Here is a 12,668-nt window from a genome sequence, read left to right as displayed (position 1 = left end):
AATTGCAATTATATACAAATAAAAGCTCTCTTTATGCTCACAGAGAAGCGAGTTATGTGTTTAAAGTAATGAAGTAAATCCCACACCATTAGACTACAATGCTGTAGACCACAGTCTCAGCTCTTTCAGGGTTAAGAGAAATCAAGATAAATGGCTTATGCAAAACTTTAAAAAAAGAAATTATCTCTCATATTTAGCACATGTGAAGGTTAACCCTAGGAGTTCAGTGGTGACAGTAATAATCCCTTTTATGCAGCTGTCAACTTAAATTATCCCCAAGCTAATGTCTGCAAGTGTGACAGAGAAGGTACACATTTCCACAGATATGCACTAATGCCTTATTCACAATATCCTTCTATTGCAGCAGGTATTGTGAAGCCCCTACAACCTGAAAAAAAGTCAATCTGCTAATTTATTCTTAAAAGTCAATACAGAAACTGTATATGCATGAAAGCACACATATGCAAGGCAAGGGGGAAAAAATAAAAAGAGAAAACATTACATACAGCTTTATTATGAGAAATCCACAAGCAGAAAATTAATTCAAAGCCACTCATATGTTGGTAATTTTTAATAATTAAAGAAAATCTATACCCTGCTACCGGAGTTTTACATTCATCACTTTTCTTCTGCAAGAACATTAACTGACAGGTCTGCAGAAAGGGACCACATGGAAAAATCACTACAATGACATTTGCCATAGAAACCTGCCTCAAAACCCAATTTTTTACTTCTATTATTAAAATTGCTTTTCTAGACCTCATCTTCGAAGCTGTTAAAATATAAGCTAAATGCAAACCAATGAAATATCAGCAATCTTGAGCCTGAAAAATGGCAACTACTTTAATTTTCATGATCCACTAGAACATTTGTATAGTGTTCATTCATTCTGCTTAGGGCTGAAAAACAACTCCAAAATTAGCTTTCCTAAATTTAAAGTACAAAAAAGTCACAGTATTTAATGCAAAGCAGGATTAAGAAAATATTGCAGTACTTTTACATACATTTTATATAGACATAGATACACACCTCTGTAAAAAACCCTATGGTATTTCTCAGGTAAGCTATTCAAAATTCAGTTAAATATGTCATTGAAAACATCTATTTTTCATGTAATATAGGTCAAAGTGCTTAATATCTTTGCTCAGTTGTTCAGTCATTACAGATACAAATTTTCAAGTGCAGTGGTAATTTAGAGTCAAAGTCAACAAAAGGACCCTGGTAAAATCAGTACGAGTATAAAAAGAATCACATCTAAATGCAGAATTTCTACCCAATAGCAGGGATATAGCAGTGAGCAAATGAGTGTTTGGCTGTGGGTGTGCATAAAGCTTGGAGACAAGGGTGTCTCTTCCTGCCCTATCAGGTAACTTTATCCAGAGGGAAGGTACTGAAGCTCTGGAGGCTGTACAACGCCTATTAACATGGCATGCCACAACCCCAGGGGAAACTGCCTCCACAGGCTCCTGCTGTCCTTGCAGAGGGTGTGAAATGACGAAATGTGCCCCCACTCAAGAGCAGAGGAGACCCAACAAGGTTAAGGAACAGTTTTGGAAGGTGCAATACCAGAGAATCACAGAACAGATGAGGATGGAAGTGACCTTTGGAGGTCATGTGGTCTAGATCCCCTGCTCAAGCAGGGTTCACCTAGAGCAGATTGTCCAGGACCATGCCCATATGGTAATGCAGAGGGAGCAAAGCACAAACCAACAGAGACCTGTCTGACCCAGTGTGTGTGCACAGGATCTGGCACTGAGCAGGAGCAGCTCAGTGACACGTGGTGAAGACTGAAAGGTCATGTTTCTCAAACACTACTTGTGCTGTGCATCTGCCTCCACTATGAATCTTTTCCTTTCCAGTCACTAGTAAAATCACCTCAGAAATCTCAATCCAAGTTTCCACTTGTAAACACAAAAGGCATACTAGAAACCTACAGACTGGCAAATACTTAGCACAAACATAGTAAGTAGGGGTAACATCAAATATTTTAGAAAGTGCTACAACTAAGAAGAATCAATTGTGCCCAAAGAGGCCTAGAGATGGGGTAGTCTGGTATAAACAAACGTTAAGCAGCCCTGATGTGGTGGATCCTGCACAGTGTGACCAAAGGCACTCGCAATCCCAGAGAGTTCTCAACAAGAACAAAGTCAACATCAGAAACAATCGACTACTGTAACTTGCATGCAACCCTCTCCATTCCTCTCAGACCACTGGGAAATTAAAATTGTGTCAAGAACTGTAAAAATATGTATCAGGGAATAATAAGGTATTAGGGTGTCCCTGCATCCTGCTACACCAAGAAGCAACTCGCTTTCAGAAATTATACTTAGAGTTGTACAAATGAGAAGTATGCATGAAGGCAGAGTGAAAGTGGAAGTTTGAATTTATTTATTTTATTGAATTAAATATTATTATTTATTAAATAAATTAAATATTATTGAATTTATTAACCCCTTGACAAGCTTCTAAATAAATAATAAACAATGCTATACGCAGACTGAAAAGAAAACCCCACATAATTCAGCAGCTGAACAATTTGTTCAATTAGCAAGAGAGGCAACTTCTCAAGCAAAGGATGAAAGGCAAACTTCAAGTATCCCCTCTCTTGGCTTTCCCAGTGTAAACAACCTCCACCTTCACATGCCAGTGTGTTACCCCACAGGGACACCTGTGCAGTGAAATGATTTTTAAAAAAAAACCAAATCAACGTGTTTCACAGCAAGATACAACATGGAGGCAGAAATACCAGATTTCTATAGGGAGAAGTCCTGCTTAAACTAGCATTTCTGAAAAAAAAAAAAGTTATTAAATTTTATCTTATAAGTCTAGGAAGCTAGCAATGAGAAAGTAATTGGTGAACCATAGTTTAGTGCTATGTAACTCTGGACATCAAATACTGATATGTCTCTTGGAAAAATCCACTCTGTTCTGCCTTTGGTTTCAAGAAGACAGGCCCAGAGTACTTTCATTTTGGCACTTGCAGTAGCTCTGCATCAAGAAGCCAAGCACTGTTAATCTTCTTAGGTATCTACATGTGTCTAGTCACCTACATGTGACTGCTGCTACAAGTATGGTCCACAGAGGTGAGATTCAGTCATATGTCTGTGGTACAGACAGCTAAGTCTGCTTACAGAGTCTGGGTGATTAGCTCCAAGAGAAAGAAGACATCTGGGGGCATGATTCATCTGACCTATTTTAGTTGTTTACATAGGATGAAATGTCTCTTCCTCTTTGTGGACAATAAAGCTGAGCCCAGACACTGACACAGCAGGTTGTCAGCATGTAGTGAGATGATTCCCTCATAGGTATCTGAGCTTATGTGGGTGGAGGGAGCAAAACAAACAAACAAACAATAACAAAAAAGCCCATCAACTTCTCTTTCAATAGTTGTGGGGGTTTTGCTATTTGAAATGCATTTTGTTCAAAATGCATCTTTGATATATAAGTCCTTTGGTACGACTAATAATGTCACCCAGTGCAGAGATCCACGGTTTAAAGGGAAGAAGAAGAAACATGATTAAGTGCAGAAAAAAATATTTTACAAATAAAGGCCAAGGACATATTACCAGATGCCAGAAAATTTGCATTATAGCTCCTGATATGACATGTGAGTTCAGCATGGTGCAACTATTTAAATGCATCTAAAACAGCTGGTGGGATTCTCAGACACAAAAGGAGATAATTGTCAATCTTATTCACAGCAATTAAATCTGTATAGACTAAAATAGGATCTATTGTTCCCCCCAAATACTGGGATTGGAGCCAGAAGCAACTTCGGTGGAACAGAAAGTTGGCAGTTTGGAAAGTGGCTGAGAACTGTGTAATTCTCTAGCATAACAGGGAAAAACCCCAAACCACAATCAGAGACCAAAGACAAGTTCTGAGATTTTTTACATAAAGAATTTCTCCTTTTCTGAAAATACCAAGGAGATGTCAGAAATTAATATGGAAACAGATGTCAACACAGACTTCTCTCAGTGTGTACTCCACACAAATGGAAATGTATGCAGTAATTTCTTCTGCTGACTGAAAAGAAGAAAGCTAGAGATTATTATTGCTATATTTAGACATTTGCACACTACCCAGATATGTACCTTTGGAGTCTTTGAGCACAGGATATTTAGGCAGGCACAAAAAGCTGGATAGCTCTTATGAAGAGGTCAACATCACCACTAAAGAAACATTAATCTGCTCTCAATTCAAAATTATCAACAAGTGGCAGCAAAGGATTTGCAAATCATTTGTCAAGGACAAAACTCCAGCAGCATTAAGTGATGGCTGTTAGACTGGGAAAAGTCACAGAGAACTGGTGCCATGATCTTCAGAGCAGTGCCACAGGCTATCCCACATTCATAAGGTGTCCCAAAGAGACCATAGTTCATCTAGCTGTGATGGGGGCAGTAAAGGCAGCACATGATAAATCTGGTTTCAACGTAGCAGGAAAAAAAAAATCCCTCTAACTCAGATGAGAAAGTGCCTGGGTCCTGATTGAGAAACTGCAGAACTCAGACTGAGGCTGGAACAGAATGTGGAATTGCAACCAAAAGTGTCCTGCCTAGCAAGTTTAGAAAGTTAAATCTGGACTTGAAAGAATAAAAATCTGTTTAGGACTCTGATAGAACAGTCTGACAGAAGAAATTTGATGTAAACTTCCCCTAACTTATAGGTTGGAAGGTGTGTCAAAGCTCCCTCTCCATCTAGCCATGCTGCAAAAGACTCTATGGGCAGCTTGTTGACACATTTCATCCCCTCCTCTGCCTCAAGATTTTTCCCTTCGCCCTGCATCAGGCCCATCACTCCCACTTTTTTCTCATTCACCCACCAAATACCACCCCTCCACACCCCCACATCCTCCCTCCTTTGTCAGATCTATTTCCTGGTTTCACAAGCTCAGTCAGACCAGCAGAAGGCTGGAGACCTCAAGCCTGGTAAGGGGGAAACACCACAGCTGACCCAGACAGGCAGCAGCAAGCTCTGCAACCTGCTTCACTGTGCAAGCCTGCTCCTGGGTTACATCTGTATTGTTATATATAACTGTCCCATCTCCAGTTCAGGGGGCAAGGGAATGGGCTACTCTCTTCATCCTCTCCCAGAACTGAGTGTGTGCATCCCAACTGCCCAGCACTGCCCACACTGCTCCTGGGTACCACCTGAAAAACTGCCAGATTACACAGGCCACAGTTGTGCTGGGGACACACTAGAACAAAATGCATAAATGCACAATAAGCACCGAAGCCAACATTTGCTTCAGTAATATTTCCTAGTACAAATGCCATCCTGGCAACCAGAACAGGACCTGCAATTAAGAGCAGTTTATCCCAGGCTGCAGGCTCAGGAATTCCCACACAGTCCTGTAAGGTCTCCAGAGCTGGACACTATCAGATGGGATGTTTCACTATGCCTTTCTACTTGACAATATCTCAGGACCCTCACAGAACCAAAACAAAATTCATTTTTCCTACACACTTTCTTTTGAAAAGGAAAACAAAATCGACTCTTATTTCACCATATGATCCACCTGAAATACAGTTCTGCAATAAAAGATGAGTACAGATAGCTACTGTTATGCACAACGAACACCATAATTAAAAATCATTCATCTTCAAAAGATCTTTCTCCAAACCTTCAAATGTGTTACATTATTCATTGGAAAGGTTTCTACTGCACTCAAGTTAAAAATGAAGTTAACTATTTTTCTGCAGCAAGAATATTTAGTAATACCAAATAGTGTTTTGTAGTGGAGAAAAGCCCACACAGTTATTGAACTATCTAACTGGGATCTTGGTAACAACGAGTTATAGGAACTTAAAAAGGATGGTGAACTGGCAAATCCCACCTCTTTGTTAAGAAAACAGCACAGCATCAGCATCCCAGGATGAGAGCCATTCCTGTCTGAGCACCATCATTTTGGATCACAAAGACACTGGCAGAGATGTTTGAAGCACCTTTTGATCCTGGGCAGCTCTAAGCCCTGGTTGTTGTCCATTCAGCGCTGGCAGGTGTTCTCCTGGCTTCTGCTCAGCTCAGCATGAACATGCTGCCGGTGCTGCATCCAAGTTCCCTCCTCAGGAACTTGCAGCACTAATGTATCTATGGAATGAGCCATGCAGCCTAAAGGATTCTCCAACTCAAGCCTGATAAAGCTTGACCCTGCCTCACATCACATTCTCCAGTCCCCTGGCAAATTCTTCAGGGTTCAAGCACATTCCTCCTGAGTTCTCTTCATCACTAAATACAACTGCAATGTTATGTTATGAGTATTTTTAATTTTTTTCTTTTTTTTTTTCTTTAAAATTACTCTGTCTGAGGTTCCTCCTGCCAGGTCTCTTGGTTAAAGGGATATGCTGGGGCAAGGCTACATCTCTTCCCCCAGTCCTCAGGATGGCATCAAGCCTTCTGACTCAATTGTTCAGCCTTTCTAGCTGGTTCTTGTCCCACCACCAAAAGACTTATTTCTCTTTTCTTATTGTTAGGAACTCTCTAGGCCTGCACCACCCTCCTTGAAAGGAAGCTGAAATAGGTATTTCCTACTTTAGGTCAACAGTATCCAAAGATACTGCCACTAAAAGAAAGAAAAATAAAAACTCCCAGTCGTGTGGTTTTATAACCAGCAATAAACAGAGACTTCATAGCAAACCAATATATACATTAGTCTTCAACTAATTCTCAACATTATGCTCCAGCTCTACAAGACTGTCTCCTAATATAAGACAGTACAACAGCTTAAAATATATTATGTCTTGCCTTCAAATTTCTTAATGCATTGTACAATCCAGTAGAATAACATTGAATAGCTTTTACATATGGAGTAAAAAAGATGTGGAAGTACCTACAAAGTAATAGAACAAAAAGAAAGAAAATATTTTAAGCATGAGAAACAACAGCTAAATTAAAAAATAGTATCTATATACTGCATCTATGTATAACCAATAAATTGTACTTTTTCTTATACACAAATATACAAACACACACAAATAAACCTATTTTTTAAATAACTAATGAAACATCTGGAACCTTCCATCTTTAAGTTGGATTTCTCACTCGTAACTGACAAGATCACAACATCAATATAATCAGCTTAGAATACCCACCTTTTCCCATCAGAATGTGTGTTTCAGGGGTAGGGGTAATAGTTCAATTGAGAAAAAGGAGATCCTTTACTCCATAGACTCAAATAGCCACAAAATATGATCATACCACCTACAGTACAAAATTAGATGGTGTTTTCCGAACCAGTTAAATCACCATATTGTCTTTATCTTTGTATTCTTAGGAGACATACATATATATGTACACAGCCCACATGTATATTTTAAACAGGGATAAACTTATCTGGTTAGGACATATTTATCATGTAAAGATGAAGAAATACAATCGCTGCAGTTCTCAGAGTGTTGAAATAAAATGCCCTACAGAATACAGGAGTAATCAGCACAGCAATTAGAAAAGAAAGATTTGAAACACAGAGGAGTCCTCCCCTACTGGGATAAAAAAAAGAAAAAACAGAAAAAGCAAGCAAAAAAATCCTAATTCCTCTGAAATATTGACTATATCACTAAGCACAAAATTCAGTCTTACAAAGAAAGGATTTTGAGTAATGCATTTCTAAACTGAAGAAATAGGTCCTTCTACAGCTGATGAAGGGATTAGTGGTTGCAGCAGGGGCAAAGGTGTCTCCTGCCACGTTATCTCCTGTTACACATCTCCCTCCTTCAACACATAAATTAAAAATTTTGTGGCCTCACAGTATCAAACAGGGGAAAGAAGGGCACACTAACTGACCTCCTCCAGAGCAGCATTATTGTGCTCAGGGGTGAGCAAGTTGCCATTTGGGTCTGCAGAGAAACCAGCCTGCAGCAGACAATGGCAGCAACTATGTTTTTCTTCTCTCCTACCCACTGCGGGATGGTGGTGCCAGGGGGAAAGGAAGGATGCCAATCTCCAATCTGACAGCCCATAGTCCTTATAATCTGCTTCTGTACATAAACTGGAACAGAACAAAAATCAATTTCTGAAGCATCTTCAGAACTGCCTTAGCACAGCTGTACTGTCCCTGATGTGTCAGAACTCCAAGGTAGTGTGTTGGAGTAGACAGCAGGGAACAGATAGAGCTATTTACATACTTTACTAACATTAGAACATTTTACGAAGGAAGGTTACTCTCCTGCTGTAGTACAGGGACAGACATCTTCACGTGTACACCAAAAGAATGGCCCACTTCCTACCTGATGGTCTTCTAGTGTACATGATGGCTGCACCAATCTCAATAGTTGCTCCAATCTCGGACTATCACTCAAGCTTAGATAAATATGTCTCTCACATCTGTGATTCCTTCCCTTCCTGTGAAAGTTATTTTGGCTGGCACTTCTTCCCTTTTATGAGGAAAAGAGACTTTTTCAGGAGGTTAGATGCTGAAGGAAAATTGCCTTTTCTTTTATTTAATTTGTTTTGCAAGCAGTATTTCTTCTTAAAAAGTCACGGGTTTTCAATTATAGCAAAAAAATTACTAAAATTGTTTAATACTCTTACTTCAACATGCATGAAACTTTGCACAGTCTTCTGGAATTACTGTGCTTTCTAGACTATAACTAGTCATTCAATATAAAATGAATTTCTGTCATAAATACATCAATGGGAGGCCAGAGGATTAAGCAACGAGCATCCCATCTTTCCCATTTATATGCACATACAAAAGCTTCACCATACTTACCTTTGTGACAACAGTACTTCCTGCACCCTGATTTATCTCCTGCCTACCAGCACAAACTTAACTACAAGGAAAGGAAAAAAAATCTAAATGCCTAATTGTGCTGGTTTTGGTTGGGATAGAGATCGTTTTCTTCACATAGCCCCTAATATGGGACTATATTTTGGATTTGCGTGAACAATTATAATATGGAGATGTTTTTGTTATTGCTGAGCAGTGCTTACACAGAGCCAAGGCCTTTTCTGCTTTTCATACTGCCACACTGGTGAGGAGACTGGGGGTGTGTGAGAAATTGGGAAGAGGCACAACTGGGACAGGTGACCCCAAACTGACCAAAGGGTTATTCCAGACCATATGACATCATGGTCAGTATACAAAATAGGGAAAATAAGGTGGGGGATATTTGGAGTAATGGTGTTTGTCTCCCCAGGTCACCATTACACGTGATGGAGCCTGGCTTTCCTGGGGATGGCTGAACACCTGCCAGCTCGTGGGAAGCAATTCCTTGTTTTGCTTTGCTTGCATGCGCAGCTTTTGCTCTACCTATTGAACTCTCTTTATCTCTACCTATAAGTTTTCTCACTTCTAGTCTTCTGATTTTCTAGTTGGTGTCACTGTGATTTTATTTTTTTTCTCCTCATTTCCTTCATCAGATAACAGATCTTTGGTACAATATACTGTGAAGTGTATCAAATAATATTTTTTTTCAGATCTGATATATTTTGAACATGACCCAAACATTTAGTAGACATTTTCCCTAGCAATGAAACCTTGTGTCCAATTAACATTTTGAATAGCCTCAATAATTAGTGCAAAGAGCACTACAATGATATTTGTATCAGACTTCTGTGCTTCCAGCATCTTTATCTCCTACGACCTCACAGTGGCCTTCAACTGGGCTTCAAATACCACAAAAAAAAGAATTAAACAAAAACACCATTGCAATTAATTTTCAATAGACCACAGACTTTCAAAAATATCTTGATTAAGGTAAGACTGATGATTTTTACTCATACTAACAAAGAAATCCACTTTTTGGACATGGGAACAATACTCCCCAAACTGTTTCAATCATCTCAGGCTTTGTCCTTTACGAACTGTCTTCAAAACACAGAGAGGGTTATCTTCTGTAAAAAAGGCAGCATCACTTTATTAACAACCCAAAAAAGCAGTGAGAGAAGGGGGTGACACTCAGCTTATTTGCTCTAAGAATATTCCCTGCTTCACCATCTCTCTGCAGGCATTTATGAGACTCAGTGGGTAACACAGTCAAATTAACATTCAGTTTGTGGGGCCATTTTGCATAACATTTAGGTATATGCCACAAGGTGAATGCTCCTCAACTCAATCTATATTGGGGTCTCCAAAACTTTGCAACTCTACTAAGCTTATCTACCTGAAGAATTACTCTTTCAAAAAGGAGACCACCTTTGCTTTCAATGTATTTGATGATGCCTATTTAATCACAGAAAGGAGTATTTTTGTCACCACATGAGGAAAGAGACTATCCTTCTTGTTAAGTGAAGGGGTGGGCATGCTTTTAAGTACTATCAGTTCGGTCAGAAGTTAATGGAAACAAGCAACAGCTCAGAGGTACCTACAGAACTCGAGATATCTGTGTCATGCTTATTCCTCACCTTTCAGGCAGTCTGATACTCATAGCTTGTTGTATCTTTAAAAGCAAATAAAAAACTGCACAGAAGCCTGAAATAGCCTAATGGAACAAACAGCTTTTCTTTCCAGCCTTGGCAGATTACAAGAATAATGAAGTTTACAAGCTTTTGAGAGCTAAATAAAAATAATAAAAATCCACAAACTGGCATGGGCAATTATATAAATGAACAGATGCACAGAAATCTATGTAAACAAAAACAGAAGTAAAATGTTTTCCTTCTCCTATTGTGCTTGTTTGCATCTATCTCCCAACAATGCAGGCCTATAGTCTACAATATATTCCCCTGTGCTTTGATGAGTGCAGGACGCAGTGCCACAGGCAGAACTGCTGCTCACTAGAATATGCCAATTTATTCCTCCTTTCAGAATATATTTCAACTACCTCTCACATATAAAATCAGAGTGCAGCTTTGTTTACATTTACTGCTGAGAGGAAATGATGAACACCAGAGGACATAGCCTGCAAGCACAGCCTACTCCAAGACTATCCATCATGGTGTGAGGCTCCTGCAGGAACTCATGTCACTGCTTGGGGTCAGCCCCCACCAGCCCTGCTCGTGCACCACAGATGAGCTTTACTGATGACACACATCTACAGACATTTCCACTGGGAAGCAATGGTTCAGTGGTAACATGCACAGTAATAAAATCTTCCCAGTCAGATAAAATGCAGCAGAACATATGGAAGCCCATTTTGCCAGCCTCTAAATAGAGCTTTCTGACATAATCCTAGCACAGTAAGGAGGACAAACAGCACAAAGAAGGCTAGACTGGGGAGAGGAAAGCAACATATGAATGGATATGATAATACATTAAATGTAAGGAGAGAACATTAGATTGTCCCCTCCCCTCGCCTCCACGCTCTACAGGTCTCTTGAAGTAGAAAGTAAGTTCTATAGACTGGTGCCATTTATCAGCACCCCCACACTTAATAAGTATAGCCCTTCCATTGTTTAATTGCAGGGTTTGATTTAGAAGTACATCTCTAAATTTGAGCTTTGCATTTAACAACATGTATTTCTCTGTTACTTTTCAAATACATATTATTAATTAGAAAGTAACTCCTTTCTTCACATCTCTCAGATGATACAGAACTGTAAAAACACACATTTCTTTCAAACTAAAACCAGCCTTGTTCACCTACACAAAGGTTATGCAGCCTAGGTCAAGAGACAGAAAAGTATGTCCTTATTTTGAATCCAACCACTCCACCTCTCCTCCCTTCTCACCTCATACAAAGCTAGCTAGGCTGTTTTACAGTACATGTAGTTTCTTTCATCTGTGCTAAGAGCTCCAGACAGGCAGTTGAGCAAATCACTCTTTCAGAGAGTAGATGACCACTGGCTGTTCCTGTTCCCAGCAGGTTTGTTGGTGAAGCCAAGTTGTGAGAAGAGTTAGAGGACAAAACTGAGGTTTTGCTCCCCAGTGGCTTAGTACCCACATCCTCTGCTGTAATATATTGGTGTCCTAAGGCTGAGTGACAGGGTGCTGATGCTCAGCCTATGGCAGTTTCCCAAATACCAAACACAGGGGTTTCTGCTTTCAAGACCAGGGGAACCAGTTCCACAACTCGGCATTGAAGGATGATTCTGCAGATTAAACTGCTGAGGACTGTGGGGTAAACCTTCAGCAGTCTCAAAAGCAGCAAAGAAGGGGACACGGGATACTTATACTTTAAATGTAGGCCTTTTTCCTACAAGTACCCAACAAAAATCTTTTTTGTTTCTTCATATACAGTTTCTTATCCATTTACAAGTTTCCTTTCTCCCAAGTATCACTAAAAATAATTACAACATTAAATGTAAACATTAGGTTCAAATAATCCCATTTTATAGGGACAGTTCATCACTTCAAAAAGAATCACCTCTAGGCAAAGGACTGACAGAATGAACTCCTGACCTCCAAAGGGTCCCTCGTACCCAAATTTGAACTTATTTCTGCAAGAAACTGGAAGACTGACTTAAAGTAAGCCTGGAAAAGCAAGTGCTTTTCCTGGGTGCAGTTTCACATACACAAGACATGAACTGAGTTAACTGCTTTCCCCATCCCTCCAAACAGGGAGTTCATATTCTGCTTCCTGGGAAGGACGTGTGCTTGGTTTTACACAGTGCTTCTTCTCACCCCCTTCACCCTCTTCACCTCTGGCCATGTAGTAGTTAAGCCAAGAGAAGAAAGATCACAGTAAACTTTTTCATTATCCATCTCTGTGTGCATACTCAGGACAGATTCTAATGCAGCAGAAACCAATATCAGCACTATTTTTAAAAAAAGAAATGCTGGCTCCCAC

General features: G+C 39.7%; 1 protein-coding gene across 1 annotated transcript in view; it reads right to left on the bottom strand.

Annotated features, from left to right (window-relative positions):
• PPM1H (protein phosphatase, Mg2+/Mn2+ dependent 1H) overlaps positions 1-12,668 on the bottom strand; it is a 136,716-nt gene that overhangs the window by 84,300 nt on the left and 39,748 nt on the right. The window lies entirely within an intron of this gene.

This window comes from Manacus candei, unplaced genomic scaffold (assembly GCF_025592945.1).
Source record: "Manacus candei isolate 608988 ecotype Guabito, Panama unplaced genomic scaffold, ASM2559294v1 h1tg000043l, whole genome shotgun sequence".
Classification (NCBI taxonomy): domain Eukaryota; kingdom Metazoa; phylum Chordata; class Aves; order Passeriformes; family Pipridae; genus Manacus; species Manacus candei.
This window is presented reverse-complemented; position numbering and strand designations above follow the sequence as displayed.